The sequence below is a fragment of the Rutilus rutilus genome, assembly GCF_951802725.1.
Source record: "Rutilus rutilus genome assembly, chromosome: 22".
Taxonomy (NCBI): Eukaryota; Metazoa; Chordata; class Actinopteri; order Cypriniformes; family Leuciscidae; genus Rutilus; species Rutilus rutilus.
This window is the reverse complement of record NC_140227.1, coordinates 13,436,971-13,447,831: the sequence shown is the minus strand read 5'-3', so window position 1 is coordinate 13,447,831 and position 10,861 is coordinate 13,436,971. Positions and strand designations below refer to the sequence as shown.

Genomic DNA, 10,861 nt, shown 5'->3' with positions numbered 1-10,861 from the left:
TTTGGATTGTTCTGCTGAAGGAACACTGCAAAGATATCTTTCCAAGAAATTTCAATAGACAAAAAACTCCAGACAACATGAGCTGTGGAAAATTGAAAGTGATCTAGAAGCTTTATACAGCTTTTTACAGTGGATACCATTGAAAACACGGTAAGTTTTCTCCCTCACAGCCTCACTTTCATACCTGTCATAGCACTGCTCTGAATAAGGTCTATAGCGACCGCGTTAATTTTAATTTTATTATTAACTTGTGTCTATTTCGCTCAAATAGCTTGGCCAGTTACAGAGAAACTGGTAGCCAGGCAACAAACAAGTGACCAATCCTGACTGGCGACATCACTACATTATACGGTTACCAACCGTGCTGAGAATTACGGGCCGGGTTTGGAAAAATGGCTCATGAAAAATATATATCTTTAGGTTACCATGGCCATACATGGTATTAATCAAGAAGGGGGGATCATTATTTTATAATGAATATAACTATGCCTTTAAATTATGTAGCAGTCTGTCATTATTGTCAACAGGTGAAGCTGAGTGTTATTTCTTATGGATCTGGTTGTCATCTGGTTGTTCTTTTGGCACTGGACTGCGCTGTCCAAAAGGGCCACTGGTTAGTCCTGAACATCTGTCATCTGCTGGACTGTTGGGATGTCAGAGTTGTGAACAAGTTAACACAAGTAGTGTCCTGCACTACAAAAGGTGACTCTAATAACCATACAAACTACACCTACAGACTACACAGACTTCATTATCTCATTGTAAACCACCTGTGCATTTGACAGATTTGGAGACAGATGGTGGGCTTTTTCTAAGCAGTGGAAGTGCAGAAAAACTTGTGCATCCCCAGTTCAGACTGTGGCTACACTGTAATGAATTGCTGTAAAAATTACAGCATTATTTTACAGCAGCTGGCTGTTTTCTAATAATACAGCATATTGCTGTAAATTGCAATGCATTCTGGGGTCGCTAGGCGGTTTAATTCAAAATACAGAATATTGCTGTAAATTTCAAATCTTCAGAGGCATTTGTGATCTTCAACGGTCGTGTCGCAGACTTTCGGGTAGCGCAAGAGGATTGCTTCACAACTCTGTGGTAAGTGACTTATTATTTCAGTTTCTTATTTTCAATGTTTGGTAACTCGTAGACTATGAAGGTAACGTTATATTCGCGGTTCATATTGGTAACCCCGGATCACACATCCTCCGACCGCGGGGCGCGAAGGAGACTTGCGCCGGGCTTCAGCAGCGCGGACGCGGTAGTATTTTACACATCTCACCCCGGCGCTACAGCGGCTATGGGCAGAAAATCTATGGGCTCCTATGTTAAGAATTACATGCTTTAATGACAACTGTCGGTATTCACACGAGCTTCGTGTTGATTAGCACACTTCGTCGTGATTATTTTATGGTGTAAATCAAATCAAAATCAAGTCATCTGTTAAAATGGGCGCCGAAATGAAAACGCCGTTGCTAAAGCCTTGCGTCAGACTCACGGAGGATGCATGTCATATAAATTATAAATGATGCTGTAATAAGTTACCAGGTGGTTTGTTGCACGTTTAATATGCCGGTGTAAAAATCCATAGTTGGCTTACATTTCAGTACGAAATGTGTTTTTTTAGCTGTAGCCTACTCTGTGTGAAATGTGCTTATTGTTTGTTTGTAATGTCGTTTTTAACTTTATTTAAAAGAAAGAGTTCATGCACTCTGAATACTAAATTATAGTTTAAATGTAAAAAACCTAAAAATAAAAATGGTATAGTTAAAAATAACTATTGTCACATGTTGTATTGTTTTAGGAGACACAGACAAGTGGGCACTGGAAGGCCAAGTTGTGTGTGTGAGGAGAGCTTTCAGCACAGCTTCCTGTCTGGCCTTCCCATACTGTTCACAGCATATTACATATTCAATCAGGAGGAGGCAGTACCTTGGAGTTCATTCAAATGTAATGATTGAATTCTTAACAACCTCAGTACCTGCATTTTACACATTTATTCAATATCAGAACTTGCCTTTTCTGTTGAGGCCTTTAAAGGGATAGTTCGGCCAAAAATTATATTAAACCCATGATTTACTCACCCTCAAGCCGTTCGAGATGCATATGTCAATCATTTTTCAGACGAACACATTTTCAGTTATTTTAGAAAATGTCTTAGATCTTTCAGTGGTTATAATGTGAAGTAATGGGGTCCACTCATTCAAGCCAGTTATTTTCATTTATAAAGTTTTAAATATGTATATTTTTTTACGACAAAACCGCACGGATTACCCTCAGAAGGCCTTCGTTTATCCCCCTGGAGCTGGATGGGTTACTTTTGTGAAGGATGCATGCACATTTTTGGGACTTGAAGGAGGTGGATCCCATAACTTGACATTATAACCACTGAAAGATCTAAGACATTTTCTAAAATAACTGAAAATGTGTTAGTCTGAAAAATGATTGACATATGCATCTCGAACAGCTTGAGGGTGAGTAAATCATGGGTTTAATATCAATTTTGGCCGAACTATCCCTTTAACACAATGTTTCTCAACTCGAGAAGAGAGAATTTTTAGGGCGAATGATTTAGATGTCTCCATCTTTAACACTAGCAAGCTAATGAGTTAAATCAGGTGTTTTAATTAGTGGACATATAAAACTTCCTGGGAGGTCCTCATGACTGGAGTTGAGAAACACTGCTCTAATATATGGTCCAATTTCAAAAACATGATTACAAGCCTCAAAAACTTAAAACCAATCTTAATTACATATTGTCTGTTTCCTGACCCTTTAGGCGCTTTGTGTGTATTAATCCGGAAAGAGGAACAACGAAATCAAGAGAAAAATTGCCATCTAAAACAACAGGGCAAATGGTACAGAAGAAACAGGTTGCAGTGAACCCACATGTTGCCACTCTGCCCAGCAAAGTGATGGATTAACAGTGGAATTTCTGAAATGTAAGTAGTACACACACACACAGATCTATTTTCCCTTTAATTGTAACCTTTTAATATTCTCTATCTGTCTCTAAAGCCCTTTTCACACAGCGCGATGTTCCCGGGAAATTGCCAGAATGCCTTCTGTGTGAACGCAAACATGACCTGGGACTGATGCCGGGATCGATGCCGGGTTGGGGACCTAGTAACATTGGCGTGTTCAGTCCTGGAACGCGCGCTATGTGAACAAAAGCCGTAATAATGCCGTGTTGTAGTGATGACGCTGAAGCCGGGATTGTTCGCCAGCTGTGAAACGGTACGTAATGCACAAGTTTATGATTGAATCAGAGAAAAAAATGCACAAGCGTGGTTTCTTGAGAGAGAGAGAGATCACAGCTCATAAGCAAACTTAAGACGCTGCTGAGACATTACAAGTCACATCGATGTCACGTGTCTTTACGTGTTGTGTGTGAATGCACTCTCTGATTCCGGAAAATCACTGGCAGTGTGAATGAACCAAATCAAATGAACCTGGATCAAATCCCGGGTCACTTTTCCGGAATCTCTGTGTGAAAGGGGCTTAACTGTATCTGTCATCCCTGTGTCTGTCTTTGACTGTATCATTATGTTTTGTAATATATCTAATATATATTGTCCTCTTTTTTCTTTTCAATGTTTCTAGCCACTCTTTGCATCCTGTGATGGAACAGCATTCTGGAGCTGAATTGTTCTCCATTTTTGATCAGAAGTTTGTTGGACTGACTTGGGGCCTTGTTGTTTGGACATGTTTGTCTGGTAATGAAGTGGTGAAAATTCACCCGTCTCTTTTTGTTTTATTATTATGATCATGTTGGTCAACTTGTGGTTTTAAATGTATGTTGTTTGCGTATTTCTTCTTTGTGTGAAGGGCCATGACGGCTAATTTGTTTCAAGTAATTTAAAAATATTTAATTTCATGTCCATTTAAAAAAAATAAAAATGAAATCAAAATAATACAAAATACACTGTTTATGACTTTTTTTCATGCAGATTTTAAAGTTATACATTTTTACCTGTTTTTCAAGATAAGTATGTTGAATTATTTTTTTGTTTTGTGAAGTAATAGGGGAATTAAGTTGTGCATTATACAACACTTTATGTATTTAAAAACAATTGTTTAAAGCTTATGCAGTTGATAAATAATTTACATTTAAAATTCAGCTGCCAATCATTAATACTCAAAAATCAGGAAAATATATTGTATACTCCATTTAAAAATTACCTGTAAATTTTACAGTAAAATACTGGCAGCAGGGTTGCCAGCCAATTACTGTATTTTTTACAGTAGAGTTTCTGTAATTTAATTTACAGAATTTTACTGTAATCAGAGAATACAGTAAAATTCTGTAAATTAAATTACAGAAACGCTACTGTAAAAAATACAGTAATTGGCTGGCAACCCTGCTGCCAGTATTTTACTGTAAAATTTACAGGTAATTTTTAACAGTGTAATAACTAAAGGTGACAGACCTCACTCAGTCCCAGGTAGGCATTACATTTACATCAGTGAAATGTCTGCACCGTGGTGTAATGAAAAGTTCGACATAAAATAAAACTAACCAAATTAATTTTCTTAAAGGCACAATATGTACGATTTTTAGATTAAAATATCCAAAAATCACTAGAACAATGTTATATATTTTGTTGACTTGTGTACTTACAGTATCCCAAACATTTCCAACAGTGTTTAAATCCAGAGAAATAAGGGATTTTAACCAGGCCTCGGACCGTGTCCATGCGTCGCCTGTCAATGACATCATATCCGCATTTCCATCTATTTCCAGTTTTACTTTTATTTACTTTAATATATTACGTGTTTTATTAAACAGGTAAGCAACTGTTTGGATACATTTATCAACAGAAAACGAATTGTTATATACACTGTAAAAAAAAAGTGTAATTTTACAGGTAATTGTCTGTATTTTTTTACAGAATTTTACCGTTTTGTCATTATACAGCAAATATCTGTAAAATAAAAGGCATTTGCTGTAATTTAAAGGTCCATTGTTAAATTTACAGGTAATTGCTTGTATTTTGGTTTTACAGCAATTTTACGTTTTTTAAAAGGAACTTGTCTGTATTTTTACAGAGTTATGTGTAATTTTACAGAAATTAAGTAATATTTTACAGATTTTTTCTGTGAAATTAGAAAACAAAGAAAAGAAGGTATAACTGCGGAAATCAGCATCTATTCAATATGTTTTCCTTACAGACAGATTATTAAGCATGTGGGGGTTAAAGTAAAAAAAATTTAAGGTTAAATAAAAGTATTTGTACCATAGACTGTGATTTGTACATACAGTACCCTACATAGGCTACAGTAGGCCTGAATTATTTTTTTATTTCACATTTTATTTTATACTCATTTTGATCATTATTATTCTCAGTATAATAATCTAGTATAGTAGCCTACAGTATAATAATAAACAGTCTAATTCTCCCATAATTTCATGTATATTTTATAAATATTTTTCCAAATCTCCGATGCTTCACATTCAGGGCTTTGTGTGTGTGTGTGTGTGTGTGTGTGTGTGTGTTTGAGTGCGCGCGCGCGATGACGCAGATTCAAATTCATTTCCGCTGTTTACTCCCGCCCACAACGGTTAACGTTAGCTGATCAGTCGAGTTTGGGCAAGCGGGAGATTTGAATTCAGTCTACTCTCGTGAAGTGGATTGTGAGATCAACAGTGGTTCAAAGCAATCGAATTCGTCGAGAGCAGCCGTGAGCAGGAGCTCGTCAGTCAGTCCGTTTGGATTCTTCGGAAATAACGCCCTTTTCAGTGAGCCTTGTTCGTCACAGCGAGCGGACATCATGCCAACCGATCACCGGCTGAGGTAAGAGTCTCATTATACTAAGTTACATGTGAACGATATTTTATATTACATTTGTGTTAAGTTTACAGTTTTCAAGCTAACATTAGCATTCTTAAATGATGTTCAGTTAACTGGCGAGAGCTGGAGGGCAAAACACTGAAAATGTAGCATCATGCGTCTTTACATTTTCCATCTGTTTTAAGAACGATCAGTTGAACCCACACCTCAAAAGACCTAAAACGAGCTTTCGTAGACATGTTATACATATCAAAGTCCGTTTAATTGTCTATAAAATCTTCGTTAATACGCGATAGTAGGCCTATCTGTCAGTAAATCAATCTCTTAAATGGCGGGACATTTTGAAACACTGTCTGGAAGCTGAAAACTCTTCTCTTAAAAATATCCTTGGTTTTAATTATAGTAAAATTATAGTAACCACGTTTTTGGCGGATTTTTATTACCATTTTTAATAACCACAGTTATACTACGAATAGGCCTACCATGTTTGTTTTTGTGTTTTTTCTTTGTGGTTAATTTTCGTAAGGGTTAACGTGGCTATCAAGACTGTTAAGAAAACGAATTCAGTAAATACTGTATTTGATGATACAGGAAGGCACATGAGACTAGAATAGGCCTATTTCACAAAATGGCGACCGAGACCGGAAGTAGGGTAGCGATACTTCCGGTCGCGCAGCCGCCCGCTACGATCGCCATTCATTCTCAAAATGGACTGTGAACAGCTTGTTTTCTCTATCATTAATATATCTTACAAAAGTAAGAATAGCAGATGTTGTCCGTTTTGCTGGTAGTTTTCAGGGAGCTGTGACAAGATCGAAATTGGACAAAGGTTACAAATTATTCTTGACGTTTGCTTACATAAAAAAAAAAAAGTTCCATTCATTTTGGCATGGCACTTTGTGACTAAGCTCACACTTACTATAGCTAAACAAAATAAATAAATAAATTGAAATTATGTCTGATTGTAGGCTATGTTTGAAATCTAGTGGCTTTTGTTAAAATTTCATGTTATTAAGTGTTAGTTTGTCCCGGAGATTGCAGCAATATTCCACTAGTGACTAGAATATGGCTCATTTTTCATGTTACCACCATGAATGAAACTAAGAATTGTACATCTTTACAGTGAATTTGACCTAACGTTGCTAGTAGGGTCTAATAATGAAATTAAGGCAAATAATTAAAAAATGGTTAGACTAAAAACATGAATGAAGTGAGTGATATTACATGTTTTAAAAAAATCATGATTTTGATTTTTTGAAAATCACATTTTACTGTCAGGTCCCCTTATGAAAAGAAAATATATTTCCCTATATATGAATGATCAATACATTGAATGGTTTAACAGTATATTTGAAAATATACAGAATAATATATTGTGTTAATATTACAATATATTGAATAATACATAAAGAATTTTCATATATTTAAAAATGTGAGACATATATTTACTAATATATCATAATATATGTAATTTTATATTCAGTAATACACTTCATAATATATACAGGGATTGAAGTTCTCAGTCGCTACGAGAGTATACGACGGATTTCCGTCAATATCAGGGTTCCCCCTGTCCTTCTATCTTAAATTCACTGTTCATAATTTTAATGCTATAAATATGCTTGCATTTCTCAAATAGTGTAATAAATGTCTTAATTTTAGTTTGAATGGGAAAGACGAGGTGTAGGCTATTCACCCTACTTAGGGGGATGTGGTCAAAGCCTGGAGTGGAGCAAAAGCATGTTCCTCTCTCCACTCTAAGCGTTCTGTTATCACTCCGCTCCTGATCCACTCCGGGTTTTCCAGTCCCGCTCACGGAAAAACTGATCCGTGTTCACTCATTTTTAAGAAAGTTACAGAAAACAACTTCTACAAACAATTTTAATTTGCCAACAGTTAATAATAATAAATAAAAGTGCATGACGTGCAAATCAGATAACAATCAAGTGCAATATAAACATGTTTTGTCAGGGCATCACTCCCGAACCGGCATCAACACTCCATTTTCAACATCTGCTTCCTCCTTCACACCACAGACACGTCTTTTTGCCGTCTGTGTCTGGCGTGATTTAACTTCTCCCCAGTTGTTCCATGAAAACCTGCAAAGCACGGCCTGCGGTGTAAGATATCTACGACCGGACTCTCGTAGACTCGTAAGTTACACGGACTTCATCCTCCGTGAAGTGCTTAACACAAAAAAAAGTGCCCCTCTTCTCTCGGTATAGCCCAAATCCAGCGCTTTTTCAACATTTCGTCACAAGGAAAGCTGTGCAATTATAAATAGGGTTGTTTCTTCTGTGAGTGCAAACATAAAAAGGTACGCAACAGGACTGGCCGCTTTTAGTCTCCGCATTTGTCCTCCGACTGCTACTGCTAGCGCTTTCACCGGAAAAGAGTTTACCCTACTTCCGGTCTCGGCGGCCATTTTTGTGAAATAGGCCTATATGAACACAACATGATAAATGGCATATTCTGGCTGCATCTGCTTGCCAACACGTAACGTTAGCTATAGAATGCATACATGTGCATATATTAGGCTTATAAAATAAAAGTTGATAGAATGTTTGTGTTCTGATGAAGAATGTTTGTGTTCTGATGAAGAAATGAACTTATCTACATTTTGGATGACCTGGGGTCATCATAGTAGCCTTTTTCATAGGATACTTTTGATCATTGGTTATGAAAATTGCATTGATCCAGATGAACAGACAGTTACACCCCTAACTTTAGGTGTCTCAGCTCAAAACATCACTGTTAGCCTTTCCTGCTCAGCTTCCAGATCATAGTCAGTTGAGGTTTTGCATTGTCCCAGTGGAACATATTCTGACATGTGTGAATGTAATACTGAGTTGTTAAAAAATTTTTTTTTTTTTTTTTTTCAGGTCAAGTGGAAAGCAGAATGATCATGGCAAACAAGGTATGGGAAGAAGTAGGCTAATTTAAAATATTGTAATGGCCAAGTCTTCTGATTCCATATGATTGCACTAAAAGTGGCAGAACATTTAATTTGTTTTATTTTATATTTTCCCATGTGAATATTCATTTGATCCTTGTGAGGCCACTGGAGCTGCACAAGGTTTGGTTTTACTACAGTAAGACCCCGATTGTGTTAGATTCCACCCATCTATTTATTTATTAATATTTTTTTATTTATTTTTTGTAGTGTAACTAGGCTCTGTCATTTAGAAACATGACTTTTCCTATCACTTAATGACACATATCTCTACCTTTCATTCCAGCCAGAGGATCTGACGGTTGCTGCTCGCATCTCAGCCTACCTGATGGAAAATTCTTCCTTCACCTTCAACTCAACCTTGCCAAGACAGAACTGCTTATGGTTTCAGCCAAACCATGCGATCCTGCTGATTTGCCTTATACAACATCAGAAAGATCTGGCCCTTCCTATCGGAGCCACACAACTCCTTGTCTAAGCTCTTGTTCTATCCAGACTGGACTATTGTAATGCTCTCCTGGCAGCTCTTCCAGCATCAGTCAAACCTCTGCAACTGATCCAGATGCTGCAGCAAGACCTAAACTCACTGCTTCAGATCTATGTGTCTCCAGAAGCTTGTGTTCTGCAAGTGAACGGCGCCCTGTGGTGCCATCATCCCAAAGAGACACAAAATCACTTTCACTGACCTTTCCCTGGACTGTTCCCTGCTGGTGGGATGACCTGCCCAACTCAACACATTTTCAAGAAACTGCTAAAGATCCATCTTTTCATAAACACTTGACCCAATAATACTAAATCTTTGTTTTAATAATAAATAAATGAACTTGTGTACTGTGCTACACTAACTGGGACTTGTCGCTGCACTTGTTGCTTCTATTGTTCTCTTAATTTTAAGTCACTTTGGATAAAATGTAATTGTAAATATTTGAAATAAGTTATATTAGAGTATAAAGGCATACAGCAATTGTCTTTTAATGTGGATATTGTTACATGTTCTAAATGATATACTAAGCCTGTATTTCCTATCATTCACGTATCTTGATGTTCAGTGTTTGTTTAATGAGTAATACTGTAAATGTGCAGGTATTCCGTACTTGTACGTTTAGTTAATTTAACAGAAATTGACTACATTTGCTATTATTAAGTACTTAATTAGAGATTGGTCAAAGTTGTGAAACTGGATCTGCAAAAAATTAAAACTGTAAATATACAAACTTTGTATTTGAATTTATGTACTTATTACATTTTTATACATAACTTCATAGTTATTTTACACAGAAAAACTATATATTAAAAGATAATTACTGTAGATAGACAGAGCATTATTATAAAATAAATTTATAAAACCCTAAATTTACAGTTTAACCTTTAAGTTGAATGTTCTTTTTATGTAATTTGACATAATTTATCTGTTTTTCCACGGTTTAATAAGCCATTATTAACAGTAATGTACTGTAATTTAATTAATTTTGACCGTAAAGTCAATTCTGTATTTTTACGGTTTTTGCCTGTAATTTTGTGAAATGGTTATTTGCTGTAATTTAACGGAACCCGTCTGGAAACTTTGCTGCCAGAGATTTACCGTTTTTTTACGGGATTTTTTTTTACAGTGTAGCTCAACACGGTTAGTCTTATTGTTTGAATCAGTTGTTTTCTTGATTTACCACGAGTACCATGTTTTTACCATGCCTCAGAGACATTTTTGTCAAGTGGCTAACATAGCATAATCAGAGAGATCTTTCTCCATTATACAATATATTTTTAAATGAATTGCATGTCATTTAGCAACACAAGTCATCCAGTTTTTATTAATATGATTTTCTAATATCGATCTAGATTACTGCAACTCACTCATATTAAGTTAGTATGATTATTTTTATTTTAACCATGTAAAACAGCACTGTGTTACCCCACATACGCAATGAAAAGAGCAGAAGTGGCCAACTGCGATGCATAATAAAAGATCTGCTGGCCTCGTATCGCAGATGTCTTTCATTGGGATTCGCTCCTGCGGCATTGTTCAAATGTAATTCGTTATCTCATCCATGAACATGATTTCTGCCCAAGTCCATTGGATTCCTTTCCATCGGCTGTGGAGGTGAAGATGACAACTCCCATG

At 36.3% G+C, this 10,861-nt stretch overlaps 2 long non-coding RNA genes across 3 annotated transcripts; both read left to right on the top strand.

Moving 5' to 3' along the window:
• The first annotated feature begins 867 nt into the window (after window positions 1-867).
• Window positions 868-4,151, top strand: LOC311281519. Of its 2 annotated transcripts, XR_014625808.1 has the most exons (5): window positions 868-1,095; window positions 1,802-1,947; window positions 2,777-2,939; window positions 3,016-3,234; window positions 3,601-4,151. It is a non-coding gene; the product is annotated as an uncharacterized lncRNA (long non-coding RNA). The 2 variants fall into 2 exon arrangements; XR_014625809.1 differs by having other exon boundaries at window positions 868-1,947; window positions 3,601-4,148.
• Window positions 4,152-5,776: 1,625 nt separating this feature from the next.
• Window positions 5,777-10,032, top strand: LOC311282278. The gene is made up of 3 exons (XR_014625912.1): window positions 5,777-5,792; window positions 8,672-8,706; window positions 9,029-10,032. It is a non-coding gene; the product is annotated as an uncharacterized lncRNA (long non-coding RNA).
• Window positions 10,033-10,861: the final 829 nt, after the last annotated feature.